The 12,551-nt window shown below is 40.1% G+C and overlaps 1 pseudogene; it reads right to left on the reverse strand.

The window, feature by feature from the left end:
* The window catches only part of LOC130472643 (ceramide synthase 4-like), a 37,155-nt pseudogene extending 25,813 nt beyond the window's left edge, over positions 1-11,342 (reverse strand).
* Positions 11,343-12,551: the final 1,209 nt, after the last annotated feature.

The raw sequence follows: 12,551 nt of genomic DNA on the forward strand, positions 1-12,551 counted from the left end.
GTGCATTTTTCAACATTATCCAATCCTTTAACCATACCATAGCTGAAGCTTTCACATAAAGTTTAAAATTAGGAAGAGCAAAGCCACCTCTCTCTTTTGCATCTACCAAATATTTATATGCAATTCTTGGTTTTTTCCCTTGCCAAATAAAGTTCAACAGGTCTTTCCTCCATACATCAAAATATTTTGTTTGCGTGAGTATTGGTAAGTTCTGAAACAAAAACAACATCCTTGGCAAAATGTTCATTTGTGTTACAGCAATACGACCCAATAAAGAAATATTTTTATTTGACCACAATATCATATCTTTTTTAACTACTTCCCAAAGTTTAGAATAGTTATTTACCAATAAATCCTTGGTTTTATTTGTAATCCAAACTCCCAAGTATAGTACCTTACTCATTTTCGTCCAATTAGAAATCTCCAAAAAACCCTTCTGTTGTTCCTTAGAAAGGTTCTTAAATAATATCTGAGTCTTATCTTGGTTTATCTTGAATCCTGAAACTTCACCATATTGTTTCAACAAAAGCAACAAATCTTTTATGGAACGATTTGGGTCATCCAAAATCTTAACCACTACATCCTGAGGGCAGGCGCGGGTGAAAAGGGAGGTGTGACCAGGGGGACTTAGTTGTAGGCAGAGAGGGGGCCCATGGGAACTCTCTGCCTGGGACCCCCCAAAACCTGGAACCAGCTATAGATGGGACGGTATATAAACTCACCTCTTCTGGTCCCTTTCGGTACCTGCTGTAAAAGGCTTCCAGAACAGCATTTGGAGAAGGTTTCCTGCACACTTTCTCCTGAAGTCCCATTTTTCTGCTAAGGGGCAGAGCAACTATCCTGTGTGTGAGAGAAGAGAGGGATCCAGTCGGGCACCCTTTTCACAGCCTGCTTTCTGGGCCAGCATTCAGCACAGGAAGTGAACTCCAGAACCAGCATGTGATTCTGATAGTTAGGGAAATTCACCCCCCCCATTTTATTTGCTGATTATCCCCTAATTTTTCTTGTTACTTTGTCCCACTCTTCCTAAAATCCAGTTAAATGTGGGGAATATTTGTAATTGCTTGCAGAAGTCTCTTGCACACTGTACGACAGCTTCCTGGATTTGCAACTTTTGCAACATTTGCAAGTTTTGTCTGCTCTACATAGGGTTGCCAGGTCCCTCCTTGCCACTGGCGGAAGGTTTTTACGGCAGAGTCTGAAGAGGGCGGGGTTTGGGGAGGGACTTCATTGCCATAGAGTCCAGGAACGAAGGAGGGTCCTCTTGGTTGTTCCCTCAAACAATGCTGGCCTCAAGAAAGACGCCATCAATCGCTCTTCGAAACCATTCTTTACTTCAGGGACCCTGGATGTTTCCCCTCCTCCTTCAGCTTCTACCTTCCTTGACAACTTCTCTGCCATTCAACTGCAGCCCCCTTATGGCGACCCCTCAAGGAGTTTTCAAGGCAAGAGACAAACAGAGGTGGTTGGCCATTGCCTGCCTCTGCATAGCAACCCTGGACTTCCTTGGTGGTCTCCCCTCTAGGTTCTAATCAGGGCCAACCCTGCTTAGCTTCCAAGATCTGACAACATTGGGCTAGCCTGGGACAACCACGTCAAGGCAACGACTTCTCTAGATGTAAATCAAAACAAAAACACAAAAACACATAGGCCATTTATGCTTGGTAATTAGCAGCGCATTCCAGGCTGAATTGCCCCGCATATTTTTTGTTCAGGATGTGACTGTGAAGCTGACGCATACCTGCTTGGCATTACTAAAGAGCCCCTTTAAAGTGACCTTTTGTGTAAGCTCCGCTCTCACGGCGAAGAATCCTCTCAAAGAACCATGCAAAATCACAGCTGCGATTGCTAATGGCTATGCAAACCAGGAGCAGGCGAGTGGGGTGTGTGGAATTTCTCCTTTTGCATCAGGACCGTGAATAGACATTTTAAAGGTTGCATTTAAAAAAAGAGCTTTGAGCGAGCTTGAAAACTGACCCTGCATAAATGGCCATAAAGACCCTTTCGCCAGAGTTCAGTTTTATGCTTTTAAACTTAAAAATCCTTAAGGCCAAGTATGGATGTGAGGGCGATCTGGCTGCGACATCTGTCACCCCATTGATTGCCAGGGTTGATTCGGGTGATGTGGCTGACTAGGCGGGTGTCCCCTAACTCCCTCACCGCTCCATGTGAGTCCCTCCCGAAACTGCGCACTCGGTGGAAGAGGACGACCATCCCAGATAGGATGGTCAAGGGTATACGATAGCTGCGCTCCCCTGCTAGAACCTCCAAACAAGGCCAAGTATGTTAAGTAGGGTTTCATTGGGACGGGCTACATCAGCAGCTGTCTAACCTGGATATCCCAAGCTAGCTCAATCTCGTCAGATCTGAGAAGCTAAGCAGGCCCTGGCTGGTATCTGGATGGGAGACCTCCAAGGTATACCAAGGTCGTCACGCGGAGGCAGAAAAATTCAGATTCAAAAATCTTTATTGGCATATAAGATCGTTCCAGATATTCCAAAATTAGTCAAAATAACAAAACATCAATATCAAAGTCTATGAATAGACATGAATGAAAAGGAGTATGCTTGAATACAGTGGTTATAAGGTATAGATAAAAAACGAGAGTCTACAAGTAACAGAAATAGCAGCTATTATCTTTTTTGTTTAATTTTTATCATTAAAGCTTGCTTCAGAAACGTGGCTACTATTTCAGTAATTTCTGAATCATACCCATTCATTAAAAGTCTAAACAAGGAGTGGAGGGAAGAATTCCTATCCAGAATTAATGGCATTAAAAATTTAGTGCGTAGGTCCACTAGCATTTTGCATTCCAATAAAATGTAATAGATGGAGTCTATCTGGTTCAAGCCACAGCCACAAATTCTCTTTTCCAAAGGGGTACCACTAAATCTACCGAATAAAACCGCCAATGGGAAGCCGTTTAGTCTAGCTAACATAAAAGTCCTGCAGAAGGAGGGCTCACTTAAAAAATAAAAGTAACCCTGAAGTGATCCAAAATTGGGAGAAAGATCTAATTTGGATGGAGAACAAGACAAAGGAGTTGTGGGCAGAATTGTTTGTCTTTCATGGTCAAGTAGTCTTTGCTTGATAACTCGGAAAATGGTTTGTCTATCCAGCATCAATAAATTGTCTATATCTAATCCCAAGATTTTCTGTTTGTGTGGGATAAGCGTGAACCATTCTGTATCTGCAGCTTCTTTTAAGGGAAGAAGGGAATAAGACAATTTTTATTTGGAGAAAAGTGAATCTTAATCCAAGATTTAAAAGTTAAGAGCCAAGCTTTGGTCTCTAAAGTCATCATTCCCATTTCACTAAGGATAGATTGGAATGGGACGCAACTAGGAAGTCCTAGTATTTGCCGACAGAAGGAAGTCTGTACAGCTTCCAAATTTTTATTCAGTGCTTCTATCCAGACAGGTATTTCATACAGAAGTTGCTCCAATATCTTAACTGTAAAAACGTGAATAGCTGCAGGTACATATTGGTTTCCTTTTAAGTAAAAAAAAGTTTAATCTGTGATGCTGAATATTTAGCTAAGTTGATGGCATTATTTCTGAGATTTGTCCAAGTTAAGTTGTAGTTAAAAGTGAGGCCCAAATATTTAAAAGAATTGACCTGCTCTATTGGTACATTATCGATGGACCATTTTGAAAGGTGCCATCTTTTGGTGAAAACTAAGATTTTGGTTTTGGCATAATTGATTTGCAATTTGTTTTGTTTGCAATAATCAGCGAACAGTTGTAGATGTCTTAATAGGCCGACCCTTGTAAAAGATAAAATAGCGGCGTCATCGGCGTAGAGTAACAATGGGATTTTCAAATTTCCAATCTTAGGGGAATGATGATCAATTAGGTTAAAAATCTTTGGAGGATTGGCTAAAAATAGATTTAAAAGATGCGGGGCTAAAACGCAGCCTTGTTTTACTCTTTTTAAAGTGGGAATTTTTGGTGTTAAGTGGCCTTCATCCGAGAATTTAACCTGGCAAAAGGTACCTTTGTGGAGTTGTTTAATGAGATATAGAAGACAGGGGTCCATATTCAAGGACTCTAATTTGTTCCGGAGGCAGGCAATAGCAAACCACCTCCGAACTTCTTTCGGAGGTTGTTTGCTATTGGCTGCCTTAGGGTTTTCAAGGCAAAAGAAGTCAGCTGTGACTTGACGGCACTTTTCCACCACGACTACGTCAGCAGCTGGAGCAGTCAAGCTTTTGACAATTGTTGACCTTGTTTCTGCATCAGAACATGAGCGCTCAGGTAGGATCTTAAGAATAAAAATTATCGTCTCCAGGTAGAGTGGGGACATTGCTCCCGAATGGAGGCAAACTCTTTTTTTTTAATTAAAATTTTATTGGATTTTATAATACAAATTTCCCATATTAACAAACAACAATAATGGTAACATGTAATTCTAAATCCTAACTAGATGTTGTTGTAATTTCTTATATACGTTATAAACTACCAGATAACGGAAAATTTTTCGAATTCCCCATCACCTCCGTCCGCCTCTTAATAAAGTATTCTAACCCATCGTGATTGGTCTGATCTTCTTATATCTCAGTTAAGTTTCATATAACATATTCTATAAGTATAATTAATTGTAGTTCTTGATATTAATAGTATCGTTTAGATCAGATTAAAAGGTAGTCTTCCATTTTCCCCAGTCCTAATTCATATTCACAATATTTCATCCAAGCCTCCCATTCCCCCATAAATCATGCATTGTCTTTTTGATTTAAAATGGCTGTAAGTTTTGCCATTTCCACCAGTTCAAACATTTTCAAAATCCAGTCTTTTTTCCCTGGGATTTCTGCCCCTTTCCATTTCGCTGCAAAGAGCAATCTTGCCGCTGTTGTTGCATAAATCAGAAAAGTCCTTTGTGTTAACAAGTCATCAGGTATCATGCTTAGTAGCATCATTTCTGGTGTCTTAGGTATATTTTTTTATACTATCAGTCTTACTTCATTATAAATCATATCCCAAAACTCCTTAGCTTTATCACAGGTCCACCACATATGATAAAAAGAACCAATTTCTTTATTACATTTCCAACATTTAGGGGATGTCACTTTATAAATCCTTGCAATCTTCTTAGGTGTTAAATGCCATCTATACATCATTTTATATATATTTTCTCGAATTGATTGCGCATTTATTCCTTTCAGGTCTTTCGCCCATAATCTTTCCCATTTATTTAAAGCAATATCATGTCCCACAGTTTGAGCCCAATTAATCATTGTTGGTTTAACTATTTCCTGCTCACAATAAATTGTTAAAAGAAGATTATACATTTTAGAGATCAGTTGAGTGTTATTATCTAATAACATCCTGTGAAAAGGCTATTTTTCTTTAGAGAATCCGTTCTTCATATCTTGTGTAAATACTGATTTATTTGATGATATTGAAGCCATTGTAAATCGTCTTTAAGTAACTGAAAGTCTTTTAGTGAGCTTTTTTTCCCTTCCCAGTTAATTAACTCTTGGTAGGTGATAAATTTGTCCAATCTAAGTGGGCGTAATGTCAACATTTCTTGAGGTGATATCCACATCGGTGTTACTGGTTCAAGAATATGTTTATATCTCATCCAAGTATGAAATAAGGAGGACCTGATTATATGGTTACGAAATGATGCTTGTATCTTGATTTTACCATACCACAAATAGCCATGCCATCCACTTATATTGTTAAAACCTTCAAGATCTAACAAACGCGAGTTAGATAAGTTCATCCAGTCCTTTAGCCATACTAAAGCGGCCGCTTCAGCATAAAGTTGAAAATTAGGTAATGCTAAACCTCCTCTAACTTTAGAGTCCACCAAGTGTTTGTAAGCAATCCTCGGCTTTTTCCCTTGCCAGATGAAATTTAATACGTCTTTCCTCCAAGTATCAAAATATTTAACATGTGATATTATAGGCAAATTTTGGAATAAGAAAAGCATCCTTGGTAAAATATTCATTTGGACTGTTGATATACGTCCCAAAAGTGACAGCTTTTTATTTGACCAAATGATCATGTCAGTTTTTATTTTATCCCATAATTTAAGATAGTTATTAGTTATCAATTCTTTATTCTTCGCAGAGATCCAGATTCCCAAATATTTGACCTTATTAGCCTTGTCCCAACCTATATATGATATAAATTCCTGCTGTCCTGTTTCTGGTAAATTCTTAAATATTGTCTTTGTTTTTTCTTGGTTAACTTTAAACCCCGATACACTTCCAAAGTCGTCCAAAGTTTCCAGCAATATCTTCATTGATTGTGTTGGGTTCTCCAAAATTAACAGAAGGTCATCCGCGAATGCTCTCAATTTGAATTCATGTTTTTTAATTTTTAATCCGCGAATGTCCTCCATACTCCTTAGCTTACAACATAGTGATTCCAACACCAACCAAAATAATAATGGAGACAGGGAACATCCCTGTCTGGTTCCTTTCTTGATTGAACAATTATCAGACATCGATTCATTCACCAAAATTTTTGCCTGTTGGGATGTGTATATGGCCGATATACCTCTCAAGAAGCGGTCTCCAAAATTTAATTTTTCCAATATCTTTTTCATAAAATCCCAGGAGACCATATCAAAAGCTTTCTTTGCGTCCAGAAATACAAAGGCCGCCGTTTGTTGAATATTCTGATCATAATATTCCAATGAGTCTAATAAAACTCTTATATTATCTTTAATTTGCCTTCCTGGAACAAAACCTGCTTGGTCTTCATGTATAAGGTCCTTAATAAAATGCTTTATCCTATTCGATAAGACCGAAGCATAGATCTTATAATCCACATTTAACAGCGAAATAGGTCTATAGTTTGAAGTTTTTTCTGGATCTCTTCCTTCCTTAGGTATCAACGATATAAATGCATGTGACCAAGTCTCTGGGGATGCTCCCTTATCCAAAATTGTATTACAAAGTAATACAAAAAAATTCACTAAATTGTCACTGAATGTTTTGTAAAATAGTGCAGTAATTCCATCTGGTCCTGGTGTCTTATCTGTTTTTTGTTTCATTATTGCTTCTTGTAGTTCCTCCTTTGTAATTGGAGCATCTATCCATTCTTGTTGGGTCTTTGAAAGGACATTCATCTGTATTGAATTTAAAAACTTGCCTATTTTCTTTTTTGAGATATTTTCTTTCTGCTATAACTTAGTATAGAATGAAACAAATTCTTTTTGTATATCCGTAGTTGTATAAACTGGTCCTTTAGCGGATTGGATTTTCGTTATAATCTTCTTTTGAAATGAATCTTTCAGTTGGGTTTGTAAGAATTTTCCAGGTTTATTAGCATGTTCAAAGTATTTTTGTTTAGCAGATTTTAAATTTTTGTTCATTTCCTCCATTATTACCAAATTTAGTTGGTGTTTAGATACAGAAATCTTCATTTGTATGTCATTTTTCTCTTCTTCATATAGAGCCATAACAAGTTTTTGCTCCAGATTTTGTAAATCCCAGAGTATATTATTGGTAAGTTGTAGTTGGGTTTTCTTCCACGCCGTGTGTTTCTGTATCATGAATCCTCTTAGAACAGCTTTGAATGCATCCCAAACTGTATTTAGCGAAGTTTCCCCATTAAGATTAATTTCAAAAAAATCTTTAATTAGGTCCTGTAGTCCTTTTTGAATCTTATTGTCCTTTAAAAGTTTATAATTTAATCGCCATCTAAATGCTTGTTTATTGTTCCATTCAAATGTAATTGGATTGTGATCAGAAAAAGTTCTTGGTACAATTTGAATTTTACGTAGTTGCGTAAAAATAGATTTACTAGCCCATATCATATCTATCCTGGAGTGTGAATCATGTCTTGCTGAATAATAAGTATATTCTTTAGCTGTTGTATTCATTGTTCTCCAGATGTCTTGTATTTCCAATTCCGAAGCCATGGTGAAGAAGGTTTTAGGCAGACATCCTTCATTTTTGTCTTTTGCTTTTGATTTTTTATCCAAAGTTGAGAGGATAACACCATTAAAGTCGCCCATCAAAAGAATCTGATCATTTGCATATTGGGAAATCAGTTCATGTAGTTGTCCATAAAATTTTGCTTTTCTTTCATTGGGTGCATATATTCCTACCACAATCATCTTTTGCCCCAATATTTTGGTTTTGATAATTACAATTCTCCCTTCATCGTCTTTGTACAGTAATTCAGGACTAAGGCTAGAATGAGCATATATCACTACTCCCTTTGTTTTTGTTTTAGCCGATGCGACAAATGCTTGTCCAAGCACTTGTCTATCCAGGTATCTTTTATGCTTTGTTGCTATATGAGTCTCCCTAACAAATTAGGGAGTATTTGTATTTCTGTAAATATTTAAAAATTCTAGCCCGTTTAGTTTTTTCATTCAAACCGTTCACATTCCAAGAAATTACTTTTGCCATGGTGTAATAATTATTGAAGCAAAATATTCAGTCTATAACTCAGCACCTCCCTCTGCTCCCTGTGATTCCTCTTCTTCTTCTTCCTCTTCCTTTTGTTCCAAGGTTAATCCTTTAAGTTCTGTCTTATATTTCCTCAAAAGTTTTCCCACATCTGTTGGTGATAAGATTGTCATTTTCATTTCTTTGTAAGTGAAGGCCAAGCCTTGTGGCATAATCCAACGATATTTAATACCATTAGCTTTCAAAACAGACACAAATTCTTTGTAATTGTTCCTCTGTGAGAGTAAATGTCTTGGTATGTCCTTTAAAAGTATTAGAGGAGTATCTCCTGCAAAAACCCGGTTGTCATAATGGATCTTCATGATCGTATCCTTAATCCTTGTATCATAAAAAACAATCATGAGATCTCTTGGTTTAGATCTTTTCACTCTGGCAGGTAATGGTATTCTATAAACTCTGTTAATGGCTTGGTTCAACACTTGTTCTTCTATCTGAAATAAGTAAGCCAGATTTGGAACTACAGTTTCTTTGTTATCTCCCATCATATCTGGTAAATTGCGCAGATATCATGGCTATCTGGTCCTTGGCTGCTGTCTGATTAGTTTGTATTGTTTCAATCTGTTTTTCTTGGCTTACTAATTTTTCCTTTGTATCCTTGTGTTCTTCCATCACTTTCTTAATTGATAAGTCCATTGTTTGCATATCCGTCTTCATAGTATTCATTTGGGTCTTTACTTCTTTGAGGTCTTCTGTAACCACATCCAGTTTCTGGTTAATAGCTTGAGATGCTTGTCCAAGATTTGTCATCATAGAAGTCAGCTGTGCCATCTGTGTTGACATCTGTTCAAACTGCTTAGTTGTTGCTTCTGTTTGTTTGGCTAACATGTCTTGTAATTTCTTATCCATAGTTAAGGTTTGTGCGGTTTCCTTCAATTTTGTGTAGGCAGGGCTATGTAATGAACCAGAACGGGGGCGAGATCCAGACATTTACATTGAAATAAGGCTGGTAAAATACATGTCGTCAGACAGGGCCCTCTGGCTTGTAGTTGATAAAGAATGGTTCTATGATCAGCTTAACAATTTTTCCGAATTGAAAAGGTCCAAGTTTCACTTTAAAACAGCTTGTTAAAGATTTGAAATACCAGCGAGTTTTGCTGGACGCTCTAGGTCGGATCAAACCAGGAAGTATTCCGGAAGTTGATTTTGCCGTGGACCTTCTACCGCCTCTTCTCGATGGTTGTTTCCTTCAGGAATTATTTCTATGTTGCTCGAGTGTGACGTGTATCCGGTCCTACGACTTGCTTCCTGTTGTTGTGAATCAGATGATAGAGAGGGTGATATAGAGGGTCTTCCGGTCCAAGGAATCCCTTGTTATGCAAACGTGGCAGGAAGTCCTTTTTCACCGGAAACTCAGAGAGTAATTCTCCCTCCCCTTCCCTCTAGGTTGCTTCTCATTGGTAAAGATTTTAGTCCGTCTCATAAGCGTCCTTCTAACTCTTTGTTTTGATTTAAGCTGATCAACTTGATAAGGCTCCTGTCTCCAGTCCTGGTGGATTTTGTAAGTCAAACTTATCCGATTCAATTAAGGGAGGAGTAAGGGTACTGGGAATATCTTCATTTACCCCCCCCCGGTTATTCGGTAACGCCAGTAAGAAACCAGGGATTCTTGTGTACTCACTTGGGCATCTAGAGGTGCGGTTCTTATCTTAAAGTAGTCCTTATGTTGGTTATAAGGTGGTGGAGGGTAGAGTCTTATGTCGAAGTTGCGTTTTGGCGATTTCTTTCCCTCAGTGCCCAGGCAGGACCGGCATCCAAAACTCCGGGGGACTTATGGAAGCTCCCTCGGAGTATTTAGGAGGTCAAACTGCAAAAAGGGGCTGCAGGGAATTCCTGCTATCCAACCAACTTGCAAGGGTCGGGTTGGGGTGTATAAAACTCCCCAAAGTTAACGCAAACTTGGATTTCACCCAGGAGCTCCTGGGCAAATGTGGCACTCACCCCAGCGACGCCACTGGAAGTCTCGAATGGAGGCAAACTCTTGAAGTGGCTGGTCTCCTAGTGTGGTTTTATAAAAGGTGTCCGCCGCTTTTGTCAAGACAGCGAGGGAAGCGCTCTCTGAAAGGGGGGCCCCATTGGAACAAAGCTCCTGACCAAGGAATACTCGATGCGTTGAGATGCTCGCAATGGGACCCCACTTGCCTTTCAAAGGCCAGCCGCAGACCGATGAGGAGGAATGCGAAAGGGATGCCGAGGAGGAGATGCTGCGGCTGAGGGTAGCGGATCTCGTCGGTCTCTTTCATGTCCTCCCAGGTGAGTCCCGGAGGGAGCCAAAACTCATGTTTCCAGAACCACTGGGTCACAGACAGCATCATCCTAGAGGCAGGGAAGAAAGGAAAAAACCTGGTGAAAATCAGTACAGTTCCTTCGAAGCGCCACCAAATGTTCCTGGAACATTAGCAGTGGGAGAAAGTTGGGGAGGCAGACATAGCCAAGGAATTTTGGAATATTCAGTGGTGCTGGCGACCTGCCCGAAAGACTGAAATCCAACAGGTGCATCTACACATTCCAATTCTGCCACATATTCAAATCTACATAGTCCCCCAATTTGCCCTCACAGAAGTCCTTTAAGGTAGGTTAGGATGAGAGAGAGTGGATCTGACAGCATGTTTTCCTTGGGAGGAAGCAATTTGGCTAACAATGGAACGTGACTTTCTTACCTACTGCTGCAACACAAAACATTCCCTGAAATACTGTTCATGGGGTTACCTGTCCCCCCAGAAGCCACATGTTGAAGGCATCTGGGGCTACCGCAAGAAGGCAGAAGCAAGAGAGTTGTACTCTCCATCAGATCCAAGGCAGTGACCAGTCCAAGGTCGACTGATGGGTTTCATGGCTGTCTGGGGAACTGATCTCAGGAGGACCTAGTCGGACAGACTATATATCACCGGATTTACCCATCTTCCTGCATGTCCCCCCCAACGGCTTACAAAAACCGTTCAAACCCAGAATGAAACCAAATATAATGTGAAGAGTGGAATGGATCTGCTCTGGTTTTTGTTCCCCTGAATTCCAGTTGAACTACAAGAATCTCAAAAATGCATTCAGGAACGCATCCTCCCAGGTCCAGTGCCAGGTTTTGAGGAGTAGTCCCACATTGAAGTTTCAGAATTGGGAGAACCCTTGGAGGTTACATGGAAGATGGTAGGCTGAAGAAGCCTTGTGGTGAAACATGAGACCAAGTACCTAGGAGACACGTTCTGTTGCCTTTGCCTGAATTATTGGTTGGCTACCCCATGGCGCAGAGTGGTAAGCTGCAGTACTGCAGTTCCAAGCTCTGCTCATGACTTGAGTTCGATCTCAACTGAAGTTGGTTTCAGGTAGCCGGCTCAAGGTTGACTCAGCCTTCCACCCTTCCGAGGTCGGTGAAATGAGTACCCAGCTTGCTAGGGGTAAAGGGAAGATGACTGGGGAAGGCACTGGCAAACCACCCCGTAAACACAGTCTGCCTAGTAAACATCGGGATGTGATGTCACCCCATGGGTCAGGAATGACCCGGTGCTTGCCCAGGGGACCTTTATCTTTTTACTTACCCCAGCCAGTCTTGCTTTTGCCTGAATTATTGGGTGGCAACCCTGCCAGTCTAGTCCGGTCTGTTTGAACGGCACAGTTGCTGCAACGACATGACTGCTTTTTGAAACATTGGACCGTGCATTATCCAAGAGCTAGTGACACCCTTTACTAGCTGAAGATTCCTCTTTTGGAGATTGGGGACAGTGTTCCTTTAAGATGACCAGCATCGATTCAGCAATTGTTCTGGACTTTGAAAAGGGGTGTATTTGTCATCACATTTTGGTTTGGGGGTGGTTTTTCTTCTATCGTGTTACTAGACAGTTAGAGTGAGGTTGTTGCTTGTATTGCATTGTTTGACATTGCATGTTTATTCAATAGAGTCTAAATTTGAGTCATGTGCTGTTATTTTTTGTGAGCCACACTTGATACAGCATAGGGTTATTTTGGATTTCAGGTTTTTTGGGGGGGGGCATCAGGCACAGGGTGCCTCAACTCAGTTCTGCCTCAACTCAGTTCTGCCTCAACTCAGTTCTGCCCACCAGAAATCCATCCTCCTGCCCCCTCCTGCCCTCCCACCTGCTGGGGATGCTTCTTCTACCACAGGGGT

The sequence above is a fragment of the Euleptes europaea genome, chromosome 2, assembly GCF_029931775.1.
Source record: "Euleptes europaea isolate rEulEur1 chromosome 2, rEulEur1.hap1, whole genome shotgun sequence".
Lineage (NCBI taxonomy): Eukaryota > Metazoa > Chordata > Lepidosauria > Squamata > Sphaerodactylidae > Euleptes > Euleptes europaea.